Genomic DNA, 19895 nt, shown 5'->3' with positions numbered 1-19895 from the left:
AACTCTTGATCAGTACAACCAAATGAAGCTGTAGGGATCCAGCCTCTGGGATCCAAACCCTTTGGATTATCTGTTGAAGCACCCAGACCCTGACTTTTCATGAGCAGATACCCAACTCATCCATCCTTAGCACCTAGATCAGATCAGATCAGTCGCTCAGTCGTGTCCAACTCTTTGCGACCCCATGAATCGCAGCACACCAGGCCTCCCTGTCCATCACCAACTCCCGGAGTTCACTCAGACCCACGTCCATTGAGTCAGTGATGCCATCCAGCCATCTCATTCTCTGTCATCCCCTTCTCCTCTTGCCCCCAATCCCTCCCAGCATCAGAGTCTTTTCCAATGAGTCAACTCTTCGCATGAGGTGGCTAAAGTACTGGAGTTTCAGCTTTAGCATCATTCCTTCCAAAGAAATCCCAGGGCTCATCTCCTTCTGAATGGACTGGTTGGATCTCCTTGCAGTCCAAGGGACTCTCAAGAGTCTTCTCCAACACCACAGTTCAAAAGCATCAATTCTTCGGTGCTCAGCCTTCTTCACAGTCCAACTCTCACATCCATACATGACCACAGGAAAAACCATAGCCTTGACTAGACGAACCTTTGTTGGCAAAGTAATGCTTTGAATTACTTTGAAATTGCTTTGAAAGTAATTCTGCTTTTGAATATGCTATCTAGGTTGGTCATAACTTTCCTTCCAAGGAGTAAGCATCTTTTAATTTCATGGCTGCAGTCACCATCTGCAGTGATTTTGGAGACCCCAAAAATAAAGTCTGACACTGTTTCCACTGTTTCCCCATCTATTTCCCATGAAGTGATGGGACTGGATGCCATGATCTTCATTTTCTGAATGTTGAGCTTCAAGCCAACTTTTTCACTCTCCACTTTCACTTTCATCAAGAGGCTTTTGAGTTCCTCTTCACTTTCTGCCATAAGGGTGGTGTCATCTGCATATCTGAGGTTATTGATATTTCTCCCTGCAATCTTGATTCCAGCTTGTGTTTCTTCCAGTCCAGCGTTTCTCATGATGTACTCTGCATATAAGTTAAATAAACAGGGTGACAATATACAGCCTTGACGAACTCCTTTTCCTATTTGGAACCAGTCTGTTGTTCCATGTCCAGTTCTAACTGTTGCTTCCTGACCTGCATACAGATTTCTCAAGAGCCAGGTCAAGTGGTCTGGTATTCCCATCTCTTTCAGAATTTTCTACAGTTTATTGTGATCCACACAGTCAAAGGCTTTGGCATAGTCAATAAAGCAGAAATAGATGTTTTTCTGGAACTCTCTTGCTTTTTCCATCATCCAGCAGATGTTGACAATTTGATCTCTGGTTCCTCTGCCTTTTCTAAAACCAGCTTGAACATCAGGAAGTTCACAGTTCACATATTGCTGAAGCCTGGCTTGGAGAATTTTGAGCATTACTTTACTAGCGTGTGAGATGAGTGCAATTGTGCGGTAGTTTGAGCATTCTTTGGCATTTGCCTTTCTTTGGGATTGGAATGAAAACTGACCTTTTCCAGTCCTGTGTCCACTGCTGGGTTCTCCAAATTTGCTTGCATATTGAGTGCAGCACTTTCACAGCATCATCTTTCAGGATTTGAAATAGCTCAACTGGAATTCTATCACCTCCACTAGCTTTGTTCGTAGTGATGCTTCCTAAGGCCCACTTGACTTCACATTCCAGGATGTCTGGCTCTAGGTCAGTGATCACACCATCGTGATTATCTGGGTCGTGAAGATCTTTTTTGTACAGTTCTTCTGTGTATTCTTGCCACCTCTTCTTAATATCTTCTGCTTCTGTTAGGTCCATACCATTTCTGTCCTTAATCGAGCCCATCTTTGCATGAAATGTTCCTTTGGTATCTGATTTTCTTGAAGATATCTCTAGTCTTTCCCATTCTGTTGTTTTCCTCTATTTCTTTGCATTGATCGCTGAAGAAGGCTTTCTTATCTCTTCTTGCTATTCTTTGGAACTCTGCATTCAGATGTTTATATCTTTCCTTTTCTCCTTTGCTTTTCGCTTCTCTTCTTTTCACAGCTATTTGTAAGCTACTAGCACCTATGTAGGACCCAGTTCATGATGGTACTCAGTAATAAATATACTAAGTAAATGAATAACAAATTTTCAATGATTTTCACAATCACAATGCAAACTAACAATGAAATGACTAAGCTTCCCAGTTTTATAGAGAAGAAAAGTGAGGTTAACAAGTTCATAAGAGGAAGCGATTTGGCTTACTGGCCTTCTGGCTAATTCCAGCCTCTTTGGGATTTCTTCTGCTGCTTCCACAAAAGGCTAGAGGATGGTTTTGAGGAAGGGCTACACCTTAAGAAAGACTAAAAAAGAAAAAACAATTGCAAAAATGCCATAGCACTCATTGCCTTTCCTATGAAAACTGACCATTAAAGTACTTTATGGTGTTCACCTAACAAGCTCTCTATTCCCTTTAGTTCCTCCTAAGTCATTTTGTCCCTATTTAGCTTGAACCACACATGCCTCTGTGTTTGTGTGTGTGTGTGTGTGTGTTGGAACAAGAAGAGGAGGAGAGCTGTGAGTCAGATGTCTAGAAATCAGGGTCCAGAGGCCACCACAGACTCGTTTCTGTTGCTAAGCAAAGCATGTAATCTTTTCTGTCTCTGCCACAAGACAGAAAGCCAGGGATCTGCATTCTTCTCAGGCCACGGTGCCCTGGGATATGGTGGGTCACGTGCCACTGAATGTAGTTTTCAAACTCACTGTTCAGACCACAGGACCCATACCTGGAGGAGTGCTCACTGCTGGCACATAGCCCATCACGTGCTAGTGAACCAGTACCCCTGGAGGAAAAAAGCCCTGATTTGTGGCACCTGCCAATTTCGTGGTGTCAGTATTCCCACCACAGCCATATTCCAGCTATCAACAGTAAACACAGCTCACAAAATTCCTGAAAATGTAGCAATCTGCTCTAATGAGCCAACACAAATCAGTGCCAGCACACTACCGCTTATAGTACCCCCTTGCATGGATAGGGAGAGGAGAAATACAAGCTAAGCTGTTCCTGGGAATTTCCCTGTGTTTATTTTTTTATTTTTTTGTGTGTAATAAAGTATTATTAAAGTATAAAGGAGACAGAGAAAGCTTCTGACATAGGCATCAGAAGGGGGCAGAAAGAGTACCCCCCTGTGTTTAGATATAATGATTTCACCTCTGAGGACAAAAAAAGAGCAATTGTACTGGAGGTGGGAAAACTAGGTTCTAATCTTAACCTTCTTAGAAGTAACATATTTATTTCTTAAAATTTAAATTTTAATAGGAATATTATTACCTACTTCACAGGATGGTTGGTTATCTAACAAACACTTATAAAACACTTGGTTATCTAATGAACACTTATAAAGCACTTACTATCAGCTAAGCACTATTTAATCCCTTACACATTTACTTATTTCATCTTCATAACAACAGTTTATAATCAAAGCTATGGTCTTTTCAGTAGTCATGTATGGGTGTGAGAATTGGACCATAAAGAAGGCTGAGCACCAAAGAATTGATGCTTTTGAACTGTGGTGTTGGAGAAGACTCTTGAGAGTCCCTTGGACAGCAAGGAGATCAATCAATCCTAAAGGAAATCAACCCTGAATATTCATTGAAAGGACTGATATTGAAGCTGAAGGTCCAATACTTTGGCCACTTGTTGCAAAGAGCTGACTCACTGGAAAAGACCCTGAAGCTGGGAAAGATAGAAGACAAAAGAAAAGAAGAGGGCAACAGAAGATAAGATGATTAGATAGCACCACCAACTCAGTGGACATAAATTTGAGCAAACTCTGGGAGATAGTGAAGGACAGGAAAGCCTGGCCTGCTGCAGTCCATGGGGTCACAAAGAGGTGAACACAACTTAGCGACTGAACAAAAACAACTATTATCAACTGAGAGATGTGAAAGACCAAGGCACAGAGAAGTTAACTAAGTTCTCTAAGGTCACACAACTAGCAGTGGTGCCAGGATTTGAACCTGGCTCCAAAGTCTGTGCTCTTACACTTTAGGGCCCCAAAGCAAAGCAGCTGCCTGATTTTATAAACAGAGTTTTATTGGAACACAACCATGTCTGTTTATTTACATAAATAAACATGTTTGTTTATGTAAATTTATATAAATAAACATAAATCTGCTTTTGTGTTACAACAGCAGAATTGAGTAGTTGTGACAGAGACCATATGACCACAAAGCCCAAAATATTTATAATATCTGGCCCTTTACTGAAAAGGTTGGCTGATCCCTGCTCTATGGTATCCTGCCTATTTATATGGGGAGAGACAATGATTTTCATTAAGAACCTAGTAACTCCTAAGATCAAACTGGTTCTGAAATTGTTTTCTGAGCCAGTAAGACGAGTGAAAAATAATGTCAGGTTTGTAATTGTACCTGTCATTTGTACCATAACAGTAAGGTGTAAACTTCAGTAACAAATGAGCCATGGTAACAATTATTAGTAGAAATATATACCTGATGTCATGGGATCCCAACCTCACAGAACTGGAATTAATTCAGAAATTGTTCATCGCAACCTTGACTCTCCACCTTGAACTATCATATTGGGTTTCTGAAGTTAATGCCGTGAATCCTCCATGATCATCCTTCAAGCCCTCCATGATGATTCCCAATATGTGTACAACAGAGCAAAGTCACCTCCTTTATGAGGCTCAGGTGCCAGGCTCACACCTGTCATTCTGTCCCCAAGGCAGCTCCTCAACGTGGCTGTTTCAGATGCCAAGCAGAGAAACTCCTGAATGCCTGTCATTCACTGGCCTCTTGGACAGTTGTTAAAAACTTCCCCTGCCTTTGCAACTACTTCCTGTGAGCCTCTCAGGGACTACTAGTCACTCGTGACCTATTTTCAGAGCTGATAGTTCTGGCTTCCAAAGCGAACGAGGAACAAGTGCAGCTACAGGTGATTGTTTCCTTTATGCTCCAGGCTGCAGAAAAGAATTGCTCAGTGAAGGTGAAAGGACCAGCATAGGTCAGCTGGGTGGGAATGATTGCCTCACTCAAGTCAATAGATTTTCATCCTGCTATAAACTATGGGTTCATAACTCAAGATCACTAGAAGGCTGTTTATTATCGTCTGTTTGCTGAAGACAGTTGCTTCTTTATAGTTACAAAGAAAAAGAACCCTTTTTGTTTTGTTTGCTTTTCTTGTTTTTCTTCTTTTCTCAAAAGAAAAAATACCTCTACCAAACTGGCAAATTAAGACAATACTGTGCTGATTGACCTACTGTATGGAAGTCCCATTACCAAAGAATTTCTTTCAGGAACATTTCAAAAGTAAGTTGATCCAAAAGACAACTCCACCATGAGGTTACCTGGAACCTAATCCAGGCTAGAAAGCAGAGTCCAAACAGCTCAAGGTTTTGCAAATTCCACAGCAGCTGCAGGCACAAAATGAAATAAAACAAGGCGTTAAGGTGGAGAACATCAGAAACATCTCACTATTTCCTTATTGTTTTTTGACACTGGACTCTTTAAATATAAATTGTTTACATCGCCCACAAAGAACACCAAAGTGAAACCTCTTGGAGTTTTACTAACAATTCCGTTTATAATTTTTTAACCTTATATGATTTCTTTAGGATACCTTTAAATACATTTATGAACTTAGTTTCATTTTTAAAATATAAATGAAGTCTCAGGACCTTAAAGATCTCAAATATTCCTTCAAGGGAATATTCCTTTGGGTGTCTGAAACACTTGATTTTATCTCTCCATTAGAAATTGTGTGTTCCTACAATTAAAATTCATGCTCAGTCTCACTCTCCTTCATACCAATTCAAATATTCACAGACTTATTGCAAGCTCCAAAAGAGAAGGTACAGTCATATTCACCTTTTTATCCCCCACATGTGACTATAGTAGCAGGTAGTAAATATTGTTATTGTTGCTATGTAACCTTCATGAAGACAAACTTTCTCTATTTTGTTCATTCCTATAACCCCAGCAACTAGAACAATAAACGCTGGGTCGTAGCCTCTCAATAGAGTTTGAATAGATTAGCCTACAGCCTTAATAAATGTAGTAGAAGGAGTTTTAGAATTTTTAACTTTTTAAAAGTTTTATTCAATCCGGCCCTCCTTGTAAAAGTCAGTGATCAATCAGAGAAGTAGAATCAGTAGAAGATATCTGTTAAGAGATTTACTGCAAAGAATTGGCCTACACGATCGTGGGGACTGACTAGACAAGGCTGAAATCCGTAGGACAGATCATCAGTAAAGGTAGGCTGGAACACTCAGGTGGATTTCTTCTTCTCTAGACAAGAGTCAGCCCTGTTCTTAGGACCTTTCAACTGATTCAACCAGTTGATCATCTTCGATAACCTCCCTACTGAAAGTCAACAAAGGACTTTAATCATATCTACAAAATACCTTTGTAGCAATACCTTGATCTATGCTTGACTGAGTATCTGGGGACTCTAGTCAAATTGACACATTAAAAAAGACCAGCATATCCATCAAATTCCTATTTTGGAACTTTGAAAGTGACTCTTTCCATTTATGTGTTTATTTCTTTATCTTATTTTGTGTAAGAAGGAATAATCCTATATGTATCAAGTTTCTTTAGAAATGTTCACATCATCTGCTCAAGATGTTTCAATAATAGAAACCTAATAACAAATTAGTTGGGTAAATTAAAGGACCAGCATGCCCTTGCAAAGACATTTCTCCTCTATTAACTCATATAAGAATTTGAAACAGAGAAAATGCTTACATAGAGATGGTCACTCAGACATCATTCATAATGGAGAAAAATGGTGGAAGAGAAAACCTAAAGATAGTAAAATTGGAATGTAATTTATAGAACATCCACATGATGGAATATTATGTAAACATTTAATAGTATATTTACAAGATAAAATAATAAAGATTAAAATGACAATAAATTGATTAGAGAATAAGAAATCATTACAGAAAACTGATGTCCCAAAACTTAATTCTTGGAAAAACTTGACAACATTGACAAATCTTTATCTAGATAATTAAGAATATTTTTGAATATTTTGATAATTTGAGAATCAAGAATATCAAGAATTACCAAAATCAAGAATAAAAAAGAGAATATCATCACCTATATTATAAAAACTAAAAGATTTGTAAAGGAATACTATGAATAATTATAGTATTCAACAAATTAGATACCTAAACAAAATGGGTTCATTTCTAGAAAGATGCAAACTATCAAAACTGACTCAAGCAGAAATGAAAATGAGTAGACCTGTAACAGAGATTGAATTAGTTATTTTTTAAAGTTTCCACAAAGAAAAGCCTAGGACCAGATGACCTCATCAACAAAGTATATAAACATTTAAATAAAGAAAATATCAATTCTTCACATACTGTTCCAAAAAATAAAATAGAAGCAAACATTTCCTAACTCAGTCTATGAGGCCAGCATTAACCTAATAAGCAAAGCCAGACAGAGACATTGCAAGAAACTACAGACCAACATTCCTTATAAATATAGACACAAGTGTCTTTGAACTACTGGAAAAACAAGTCCAAAAATATGTAAAAAGGATTTTATACCATCACAAACTAATATTTATCCCAGGAATATAAAGGCTGATCATACACATGAAAATCGATAAATACAATACACCATGTTGAAGGCAAAAGGAGAAAGGGGCAGCAGAGGATCAGAAGGTTAAATAGCATCACAGACTCAATATGGACATGAATTTAAGCAAACTCTGGGAGATAGTAGAGGATAGAGGAGGCTGGTATTCTAGGCTAGGGCAGTTCATGGGGTCACGGAGTTGGCCACGACTTAGTCACTAAATAACAACAACAGCAATACACCATGTTAGATATAAAGAACAAAACCACATGATCTTCCCAATAGATGCAGAAATTTTTGACAAAGTTCAATACCCTTTCATGATAAAAATTTGCCAAAGTTCATAGCATCATTCATAACAATCATAAAGTGGAAACAATCCAAATGCCCATCAATTGATGAATGAGCATTCCATATGATGGAATATTGTTTGGCAATAGAAAGATTGAATAAGCAAATCCACAGAGACAGGAATGTAGACTAATGTTTTTCAGGGGTGACGGAGATTCAGGGGTATGAAGAAGTAACTGCTAATGAGTACAGAGTTTCCTTTTGGAGTAATGAAGATATTCTGAAGTTAGATGATGATGACAGTTGGAGAGTTCTATGAATATGCCACAAGCCACTGACTTGCATGCTTTAAAACAGTGATTTTTATGGTATGTGAAAAATATCTCAATAAAGATATTTTTTTAAATAGTATATTTACAGAAAGTTTTTAAAAAGATAATAAGGGCTCCAGGCCATGGTTCAGTTGTGCCTTTCCTTAGACGGTATATCTCTCCAGGTATCATAATCTAATTCAGTAATCAAATTAGACCAACAGAAGGCTCCAAATGGAGTGATATTAATCCAGTGCCTCTCAGAATTACCCTGAAGGCATTTCATCTGAATATTTTCTGCATAGCTTTTATCTAAGTTCCTGTTATAAATAGCCATATGAAACTAACTTTTGCATTTTTTGCATGAACACTGAAAACATTGCCCTTCGCATTATCAGGTCATTTATTGCTACCATATTATAAAATACTTTATGAAAATAACATTTTACAATTTATATTTGGAAAAGCAATGTCCTTTAGGAATTATTCTTTTTAATTACCAAAATTATACAACTGATTGTAATTTCTTTTTAGCCTTGGAGAAAGCTCAGTTGAACTGTAGCAATTATGTTGATTAAAATAATTAACATATTTGTATCTCTATTTTTTTCTTTGTTTTTCTTTTTCTATTCATAATTTGCTATGTTATGGCATGGAATTTAAGTTACTTCAGATCCCAATATTTGAAGTGCAGGTGCAGGACTCTGGACTAAGTTTCAATATTTAATTGTACCTTACATTAAATCAGGATTTCTCTGTATTGATACTATTGCTATTCTGAGCAAGATAATTCTTTGGTGAGGGGAGGCTGTCCTGTGCATTGTAATATATTCAACAGCATCTTGGCCTCCACCCACGAGATGCCAGTAACAAGTCTTCAGTTAGACAACCAAAAATGTATTCAGACATTGCCAAATGTCCCCTGGAGGGCAAAATTGCCCATGATTAAGAATCACTATCTTAAATCATCATTGAAAAACTGACGCCCATTACTCTTTCCAATCAGTCTTAAGGTGACAAAAATTCATTACTCTAGATGGATAGGTAGGTAGGTAGATAGATAATAGATAGATAGTTTCATACTTTGCTCACTTATTTGAGATGAATCAAGGATGTCTCTGAACTGGATGTCAGTCCCTGAAGCAGAGCTACTTCCACACAAATCTTTAAAAAAAGAATTTTCTAATCTTTCATTTGAACCCAACAATCCATTAAAAAGAAAATTAAATCTTAGATGAGGAAACAGATAAAGGGATATGATCAATTTCAGGGCTAAATTCCAAATTCAGTGCTGTTCCTCTTACTGCCAGGAAAACCTTCCTCTCTGTCTACATATAGCATCCCTCCCCAGGTGGTCAAGGATCGGAGTGAAGTCCTATGAGGCTAAAGATAATCTTCTAAAGTGATCTTCTAAGTATTCCAGTCAATACCTAGAAAATGGACTACCTCTTCCCAGAGTACACTGTATTCCAATCTAACTGAAACTCACAAATTTCCATTAGCTCTAACTTCCTGTTTACAGGGAATGAAAGGGATAGAAGAATGAGTTAGATACTAGTAGGAAACAATCAATCAGATCCTAAAGTAGGGGCATTCCATAAGACAACTGGTCTGAACTATTCCAAAATGTCAGTTATCTTGAAAATAAACAATCAAAAAACAAAATCATGGATAAACTATTTTGGAATAAAATAGACCAGCCATCATAGTAAATAAATGCAACATGTGGACCTAGATTTGAATCCTGGTAGTATCTAAAAGGATTCTTAAAGAGAATTTTGAATTTAGATTTCATCAGTCTTATTTTTCTTATATGTGATAATGGTGGTGTGGTATAATAGGAGATTGTTCTAATTCTTAAGAGACACTTGGGGAAACTATTTTGGGATAAAGTGCCATGATATCTGCAACTTTCTAATTGGTCGACAACAATAAAACAACAAAGATAGATAGACACATATGGTAAAATATTAACATTTTTTGAAGTTTAAATGGAAGATGTGAAGTTTGCTGTACTATTCTTTCAGTTTCTCAAAACATATGGAATATTTTCATATTTTATAGAAAGTTCAGGGGAAACTAACAACCCTCCTTAAATGCACTGATTAAGAGTAACCCACAGGTCACTTTCAGTTGGGGAAGGTCCATGGTTATGCTTCAAGGACCCCACAAACTCCTTACAGTTGTGAGCAGATGCAGCTCTACCTTTTCTATAGTTCTCATTCAAATGTTCAAGGGGGTCCCATGCCTTCAGAAGGGCTGAGGCCTATAGGCTTGTCTGAAGATTTTAGGTCTGATGCCTGCCAATGTGAGAGATTTTTGAGTTGCAATTCAATTGCAATTGCTGTTCCAATAACATGTAAGTCACAGGACCTTAGAACTGAAAGGAAGGAAAGTTAGGAATGATTTAATTAATGTCTTTAATTCTAAAGACAGCAGCTCTGAAATAGACCTTGTCCAGGATCAGGCAATTAGCTCAGTGGTAGACTTAAATTGAAGAAAGTAGGGAAAACCACTAGACCATTCAGGTATGATCTAAACAAATCCCTTATGACTATACAGTGGAAGTGAGAAATAGATTTAAGGGCCTAGATCTGATAGATAGAGTGCCTGATGAACTATGGACGGGAGGTTCGTGACATTGTACAGGAGACAGGGATCAAGACCATCCCCATGGAAAAGAAATGCAAAAAAGCAAAATGGCTGTCTGGGGAGGCCTTACAAATAGCTGTGAAAAGATGAGAAGCAAAAAGCAAAGGAGAAAAGGAAAGATATAAGCATCTGAATGCAGAGTTCCAAAGAATAGCAAGAAGAGATAAGAAAGCCTTCCTCGGTGATCAATGCAAAGAAACAGAGGAAAACAACAGAATGGGAAGGACTAGAGACCTCTTCAAGAAAATTAGAGATACCAAAGGAACATTTCATGCAAAGATGGGTTCGATTAAGAACAGAAATGGTATGGACCTAACAGAAGCAGAAGATATTAAGAAGAGGTGGCAAGAATACACAGAAGAACTGTATAAAAAAGATCTTCACGACCCAGATAATCACGATGGTGTGATCACTGACCTAGAGCCAGACATCCTGGAATGTGAAGTCAAGTGGGTCTTAGAAAGCATCACTACGAACAAAGCTAGTGGAGGTGATGGAATTCCAGTTGAGCTATTCCAAATCCTGAAAGATGATGCTGTGAAAGTGCTGCACTCAATATGCCAGCAAATTTGGAGAACCCAGCAGTGGCCACAGGACTGGAAAAGGTCAGTTTTCATTCCAATCCCAAAGAAAGGCAATGCCAAAGAATGCTCAAACTACCACACAATTGCACTCATCTCACACGCTAGTAAAGTAATGCTCAAAATTCTCCAAGCCAGGCTTCAGCAATATGTGAACCGTGAACTTCCTGTGTTCAAGCTGGTTTTAGAAAAGGCAGAGGAACCAGAGATCAAATTGCCAACATCCGCTGGATGATGGAAAAAGCGAGAGAGTTCCAGAAAAACATCTGTTTCTGCTTTATTGACTATGCCAAAGTCTTTGACTGTGTGGATCACAATAAACTGTGGAAAATTCTGAAAGAGATGGGAATACCAGACCACCTGACCTGACTCTTGAGAAATCTGTATGCAGGTCAGGAAGCAACAGTTAGAACTGGACGTGGAACAACCGACTGATTCCAAATAGGAAAAGGAGTTCGTCAAGGCTGTATATTGTCACCCTGCTTATTTAACTTATATGCAGAGTACATCATGAGAAACTCTGGACTGGAAGAAACACAAGCTGGAATCAAGATTGCCGGGAGAAATATCAATAACCTCAGATATGCAGATGACACCACCCTCATGGCAGAAAGTGAAGAGGAACGAAAAAGCCTCTTGATGAAGGTGAAAGAGGAGAGTGAAAAAGTTGGCTTAAAGCTCAACATTCAGAAAACGAAGATCATGGCATCCGGTCCCATCACTTCATGGGAAATAGATGGAGAAACAGTGGAAACAGTGTCAGACTATTTTTCTGGGCTCCAAAATCACTGCAAATGGTGACTGCAGCCATGAAATTAAAGCTTACTCCTTGGAAAGAAAGTTATGACCAACCTAGATAGCATATTCAAAAGTAGAGACATTACTTTGCCAACAAAGTCCGTCTAGTCAAGGCTATGGTTTTTCCTGTGGTCATGTATGGATGTGAGAGTTGGACTGTGAAGGAGGCTGAGCGCCGAAGAATTGATGCTTTTGAACTGTGGTGTTGGAGAAGACTCTTGAGCGTCCCTTGGACTGCAAGGAGATTTAATCAGTCCATTCTGAAGGAGATCAGCCCTGGGATTTCTTTGGAAGGAATGATGCTAAAGCTGAAACTCCAGTACTTTGGCCACCTCATGTGAAGAGTTGACTCATCAGAAAAGACTCTGATGCTGGGAGGGAATGGGGGCAGGAGGAGAAGGGGATGACAGAGGATGAGATGTCTAGATGGCATCACTGACTCGATGGACGTGAGTCTGAGTGAACTCTGGGAGGTGGTGATGGACAGGGAGGCCTGGCGTGCTGCGATTCATGGGGTCGCAAAGAGTCGGACACGACTGAGTGACTGATGTGATCTGATCTGATCTGGTCTATCCATGAAGCTGACCACCTGTTTAATACTGCAGCTCCCTCCACCACCAGCCCCAAAAGTATGTGGTCCCACTATCTATTATTTTCCATATTAACTATGACCTTCGAACATTCTAGAAAATTTTCCTGTCTAGTATCAGTTCAGTTCAGTTCAGTTCAGTCGCTCAGTCATGTCTGACTCTTTGCAACCTCATAGACTGCAGCATGCCAGGCTTCTCTTTCCATTACCAACTCCCAGAACTTACTCAAACTCATGTCCATCGAGTTGGTCATGCCATCCAACCATCTTTTCCTCTGTCGTCCCTTTCTCCTCCTACCTTCAATCTTTCCCAGCATCAAGGTCTTTTCAAATGAGTCAGTTCTTTGCATCAGGTGGCCAAAGTATTGGAGTTTCAGCTTCAGCATCAGTCCTTCCAATGAATATTCAGGACTGATTTCCTTTAGGAATGACTCATTCGATCTCCTTGCTGTCCAAGGGACTCTCAAGAGTCTTCTCCAACACCAGTTCAAGAGCATCAATTTTTCAGCGCTCAGTTTTTTTTATACTCCGACTCTCACATCCATACATGACTACTGGAAAAACCATAGCTTTGACTAGATCAACCTTTGTTGGCAAAGTAATGTCTCTGCTTTTTAATATGCTGTCTAGGTTGGTCATAACTTTTCTTCCAAAGAGCAAGTGTCTTTTAATTTCATGGCCTGAAGTCACCATCTGCAGTGATTTTGGAGCCCCCCAAAATAAAGTCTGTCACTGTTTCCATTGCTTCCCCATTTATTTGCCATGAAGTGATAGGACCAGATGCCATGATCTTAGTTTTCTGAATGTTGAGTTTTAAGCCAACTTTTTCACTTTCCTTTTTCACTTTCATGAAGAGGCTCTTTAGTTCTTCTTTGCTTCCTGCCATAAGGATGTTCTCATCTGCATGTCTGAGGTTATTGATATTTCTCCCAGCAATCTTGATTCCAGTTTGTACTTCATCCAGACCAGTGTTTCTCATGATGTACTCTGCATATAAGTTAAATAAGCAGGGTGACAATATACAGCCTTGACATACTCCTTTCCAAATTTGGAACCAGTCTGTTGTTCTATGTCCAGTTCTAAATGTTGCTTCTTGACCTGCATACAGATTTCTCAGGAGGCAGGTCAGGTGATCTGGTATTCCCATCTCTTGGAGAATTTTCCAAGGTTTGTGGTGATCCACACAGTCAAAGGCTTTGGCATAGTCAATAAAACAGAAGTAGATGTTTTTCTGAAACTCTCTTGCTTTTTCAACAATCTGACAGATTTTGGCAATTTGATCTTGGTTCCTCTGCCTTTTCTAAATCCAACTTGAACATATGGAAGTTCACGGTTCATGTACTGTTGAAGCCTGGCCTGGAGAATTTTGAGCATTACTTTACTAGCATGTGAGATGAGTGCAGTAGTTGAGCATTACCGCAATTGTGCAATTACCACAATTGTGCGGTAGTTTGAGCATTCTTTGGCATTGCCTTTCTTTGGGATTGGAATGAAAACTGACCTTTTCCAGTCCTGTGGCCACTACTGAGTTTTCCAAATTTGCTGGCATACTGAGTGCAGCACTTTCACAGTATCATCTTTTAGGATTTGAAATAGCTCAACTGGAATTCCATCACCTCCACCAGCTTTGTTCGTAGTGATGCTTTCTAAGACCCACTTGACTTCACATTCCAGGATGTCTGGCTCTAGGTGAGTGATCACAGCATCATGATAATCTGGGTCATGAAGATCTTTTTTGTATAGTTCTTCTGTGTGTTCTTGCCACCTCTTCTTAATATCTTCTGCTTCTGTTAGGTCCATACCATTTCTGTCCTTTATTGTGCCCATTTTTGCATGAAGTGTTCCCTTTGTATCTAATTTTCTTGAAGAGATCTCTAGTCTTTCCCATTCTATTTTTTTCCTCTATTTTTTTGCATTGATCACTGAGGAAGGGTTTATCTCTCCTTGCTAATCTTTGGAACTCTGCATTCAAATGGGTATATCTTTTCTTTTCTCCTTTGCCTTTAGCTTCTCTTCTTTACTCAGCTATTTTTAAGGCCTCCTCAGACAACCACTTTGCCTTTTTGCATTTCTTTTTCTTGAGGATGGTCTTGATCATTGCCTCCTGTACAATGTCACGAACCTCTGTCCATAGTTCTTCAGACACTGTTTCAGATCTAATCCCTTGAATCTATTTGTCACTTCCACTGTATTATCATAAGGGATTTGATTTAGGTCATACCTGAATGGTCTAGTGGTTTTCCCTACTTTCTTCAATTTAAGTCTGAATTTGGCAATGAGTTCATGATCTGAGCCGCAGTCAGCTCCCAGTCTTGTTTTTGCTGACTGTATAGAGCTTCTCCATCTTTGGCTGCAACGAATATAATCGATCTGATTTCTGCGTTGACCACCTGGTGATGTCCACGTGTAGAGTCTTCTCTTGTGTTGTTGGAAGAGTGTATTTGCTAGTATGCTTATTGTTTATTGTCAGTTTTCCCCATTGGAATATATGTTCCTTACTGCTACTGCTGCTAAGTCACTTCAGTCTTGTCTGACTCTGTGCGACCCCATAGATGGCAGCCCACCAGGCTCCCCTGTCCCTGGAATTCTCTAGGCAAGAATACTGGAATGGGTTGCTACTTCCTTCTCCAGTGCATGAAAGTGAAAAGTCAAAGTGAAGTTGCTCAGTCATATCCGACTCTTAGCAACCCCATGGACTGCAGCCTACCAGGTCCTCCATCCATGGGATTTTCCAGGCAAGAGTACTGGAGTGGGGTGCCATTGCCTTCTCCATTTTATGCTCCAAATATAGAGATCTTTATTTTATTTATTGCTTTGTCCCAAGTGCCTAGAGCAATGCCTGGCACAGAGAAGATACTCAATCCTGGAAATTTTTGCTGTATTAATGAATATTCTCTCTTTGCAAACTAAGATGTAATTTCAACTTAAAGGGGACCACAGAGAAGAAGAAAATTAATAAGTAGTAGAAGGGGGCTTCCCTCGTGGCTCAGTGGTAAAGAATCCACTTGCCAGTGCAGGAGACAAGGGTTTGATCCCTTGTTTGGGAAGATCCCGCATGCCTTGGAGCAGTTAACCCTGTGTGACACAACTATTGAGCCTATGTGCTGGGAGCCAACACTACTGAGCCCAAGTGCTGCAACTGCTGAAGCCCATGTGTCCTAGAGCCCACAGAGTAGCCACCGCAATGATATGCCTATGCACCTCAGTTATAGAGTAGCCTCTGCTCACGAAAATTCGAGAAAAGCCCATGTAGCAATGAGGACCCAGCACAGCAAAAATAAAAAATAAATAAAATAAAAATAAGTAGTGGGACTTCCCTGGTGATTCAGGGAATTCCATGGATTCCACTGCAGAGGGGGCAGGTTCAGCCCCTGCTTGGGGAAACTAAGACCCTGTATGCCACACAGCATGGTCCACAAAAAAAAAAAAAAAAGTAATAATAATAAGTCGGAAAAGTGAAGGAGAAAGGTTATGCTGGATTTTTTCCTTATTTAAAAGGTAGGATTTGATGAAATGGATGTATGACCAGCAGCCTGTCCTGTCAGCTAGCACTGCTTCATACATGGAACAGTTAGCAACATCTTTTCCTGCCTGGGGGCTTACATGTTGCAATTCATGTAATAAGAATTGTAACTGTAGTTGCAATTCTCTTGTAATAATTTCCTAAATATTTAATACCTGAATGACTTCCTAATAGGGTGTTAATTTACTACATCCCAGCCATAATTAAGAAGCATCCATTCAGGTTGGTTGGGATTGAAGGCCACAAGTTTAGCTTTTAGAGCCAAGTAAATAAGAAAAGTGCACGGGCATTATGTGGAGGAGTGTTTACACAGAGGAGCGTTTGCACGCACACGCTAACCCCGGCAGCTGTGTTTTTCTAAGATTCATCCTCTGCTTTGGGCCCAGAAAGCTTCCTTCTGTTTTGAGTGTGAAGGTGAGATGAACCCAGAGTGCCCAGCTCACAGTGGGGCTCTGCGGTGGCTCCCCCAGTAGTCACTCTTCAGAAGACCTTAACCTGGTATTATGGAGACATCCCATCTACAGGTGTGGCTGTGGGTATCAGCTACTAAACTTCACCAGAAACAGACTAAAATCAGAGAGCAAAAAGTGATAGCTGTGGAAACTAAACATTCCTTATGTTTTGATAGTAACTTTTCATTGTAAAGACTCATGTATTATCTTACCATGACCTCAAGTTTTAGAGGAACAAATAGACTGACGGGTACTCTGAAGGGATTCTGAAGAAATCTGACAAAATATAGTCAGATTTTTCTTTTTCCACCCCCAGCATGTTGCATGGGTGGAGAGACCCAGGGCCTTTTAGGAAGTTTTCCCATATTACATAACACTTCTCATCACTGTGGGCTTATCTCATTCTTTTTTTTTTTTTTTGATGCAATGTTACTTGAATCATTACTGGCTTCCATTCATAGTAACAGGCCATCGTCTCTGCTCACATATTTCCAGATTGCCAGACATAAGGAAGGGAGAAGGCAATGGCAGCCCACTCCAGTACTCTTGCCTGGAAAATCCCATGGATGGAGGAGCCTGGTAGGCTGCAGTCCATGGGGTCACTAAGGGTCAGACACAACTGAGCGACTTCACTTTCACGAATTGGAGAAGGAAATGGCAACCCACTCCAGTGTTCTTGCCTGGAGAATCCCAGGGACGGGGGGCCTGGTGGGCTGCCGTCTATGGGGTCACACAGAGTTGGACATGACTGAAGTGACTTAGCAGCAGCAGCAGCAGACCTAAGGAAAAGAGGTTTAATGAGAGTTTCCTTAAAAAAATAAAAAAACTTTCATTTTTGTGGTTGCTGTTGCCATTATTCATTGAAGAATTATTTAGTGAATGACTAAATGTTTAGTGTTTAGCAGAATGTGCCAAGCACCAGAGAAATAGTACAAAAACACTGCTCCTTTTCCAAGGAGTTTATAGTCTTGACTCATAAAACAGAGAAATAAGAAACCAGAAAGCTGAAATACAGAAAGAGAGAGGCAACAAAGGAGGTAAGTACAGATTGACTTTCAATAGGAAATGCTACGGGTGAAAATTTCCAAAACAGGAGGCAAGAACTAAGATAAACATGCCACTACCCGGAGAAGGCACTGGGAGCATTTTATATATTTCCTTTGAATTGTTTTAATATAGTTGTGCGCATCCTGAGGGTAGAATCTGCTATTCCACCTTTTCTTCACTTAATATAAGACCATAAGCATTTCCCTTACATTATTCAAAACTAGTCGTAAGCATGTTTTAGCCCTATAAAGATGCTATAATTTGCTTATCCTATTCCTCATTGTTCATCACTAACAAGGCACATTGTTTTCATTCAGATTAACTCATTCACCCCACATTTATTGAACCCTTGGCTGTCAGGGGTCAGACACTGGGCTGGGTTTGAAGATGTAAATTGAGTAAGTCTAGAGAGACCTCATGAACTCAAAAGGTGAAAGAAGACCTGGGAAGCAGACATCCAACATGAAAATAAGGTGATGAGAGGAGGCACAAGGGGTTACAGTAACCCAAAGAGGAAAGAATCTACAGAGACCACACATCGGGTGGCTTAAACAACAGAAATGTATTTTCTCATAGTTCTGGAGGCTAAAAATCCAGGATGAAGGTGTTTGGTTTGATTTGCCTTCTTATACGGTCTTTCTCCTTGCCTTGCATCTGGTGGCCTTCCACTGTGTCTTCACGTGGCCTTTCCTCTGCCTGTGTGCACCCCTGGTGTCTGTACGTTCAAATGTCCTCTTCTTGTAAGGACATTGGTCAGATTGAGTTATCATATCCTAAGGGCCTCATTTTAACTGAATCACCTATCTCCAAAGACAGTCACAGTTTGAGGCTTTGGGTGGGGTCAGGGCCTTAACACGAGAATTTTAAGGAGATCCAATTTAGCCTAAAATGTTTAGTGAAAAGAAAATGCTTCTGGAAGGAGGTGACAATTTGCTCATTATAGAAGGATGAATAAAAATGAAAAGTGGAAGGAAATAGAAATAGTACATATAATATAACATGTATAATATTTGGGGTTGACCAAGTGACCAAAAAGTTCAATTAGGTTTTCCTGTAAGGTGTAAGAGAAAAACATAAATGACTTTCTGGGCAACTCAATGTATATATTAAGGTCTTGTTACTGTTGTTTAGTTGCTAAGTCATGTCCAACTCTTTTTGTGACCCCATGGACTACAGCCCACCAGGCTCTTCTGTCCATGGGATTTCCCAGGCAAGAATATTAAAATGGGTTGTCATTTCCTTCTCCAGGGGATCATCCCAACCCAGGGATTGAACCTGCATCTCCTGCATAAGCAGGTGGATTCTTTACCACTGAGCCACCAGGGAAGCCCTATATTAAGGCCTTGGGACATGAACAAAGATACATCATGTACAGAGGAACTACAAGAATTTCAGCATGACTAGTGCAAAGTGGAAAGAAAAATGAGGAGTACAGAGGCAATTATAAATAATTCTGAAGAATATAAAGTTTTGTCCATATTTCTGATTATTTCACTGAGATTGGCTCTGGATGGAATGATGGAGCCAAAGATGGGTTCTGCCCACACCACACTGCACTCTTTCCCCGTGTTTTCTGTGTTGATACTTAACCAATCATTGAAGTTTCCCAGGCTTTTGGCTAGAGATCGAAGGCTTGCTTCAGGGCAGTCACCAGCAGCCTTCAGCAGCCTGCCATCTCTCCAGGGAGTCCTGGATACACATCTAGTCATTTCTCTGCCCTCTTTTCTGTTAGGTTTCACTACTGTCTCTCCAAACTTGCATGGAAGACTCAGGCTCCTAGGTCTCCAGTTCACCCTCAGAAACATCGGTCATGCTGTTTGAATGGGACACAAGCAAGGGATTAAACACCATGGCTGGGACTTCCCTAATGATCCAGTGGTTAAGAATCAGCCTGCCAATGCAGAAGACACAGGTTCGATTCCTGGTCCAGGAAGATCCCACATGCCTTAGGGCAACTAGGCCCATGTGCTACAACTACTGAGCATGCCCACCCTAGAGTTCATGTTCCAAAACAAGAGAAACCTCCACAATGAAAAGCCTGGGCACAGCAACTAGAGAGTAGC

The 19895-nt window shown here is 39.8% G+C and overlaps 1 long non-coding RNA gene across 1 annotated transcript in view; it reads left to right on the top strand.

The window, feature by feature from the left end:
• Positions 1-5803: 5803 nt before the first annotated feature.
• The window catches only part of LOC104970894 (uncharacterized), a 34912-nt gene continuing 20820 nt past the window's right edge, over positions 5804-19895 (top strand). Inside the window, exon 1 of the long non-coding RNA XR_804274.4 lies at positions 5804-6249. This is a non-coding gene — a long non-coding RNA (uncharacterized lncRNA). The remainder of the gene's footprint in view (positions 6250-19895) is intronic.

This window comes from Bos taurus, chromosome 1, assembly GCF_002263795.3.
Source record: "Bos taurus isolate L1 Dominette 01449 registration number 42190680 breed Hereford chromosome 1, ARS-UCD2.0, whole genome shotgun sequence".
Taxonomy (NCBI): domain Eukaryota; kingdom Metazoa; phylum Chordata; class Mammalia; order Artiodactyla; family Bovidae; genus Bos; species Bos taurus.
This window is presented reverse-complemented; position numbering and strand designations above follow the sequence as displayed.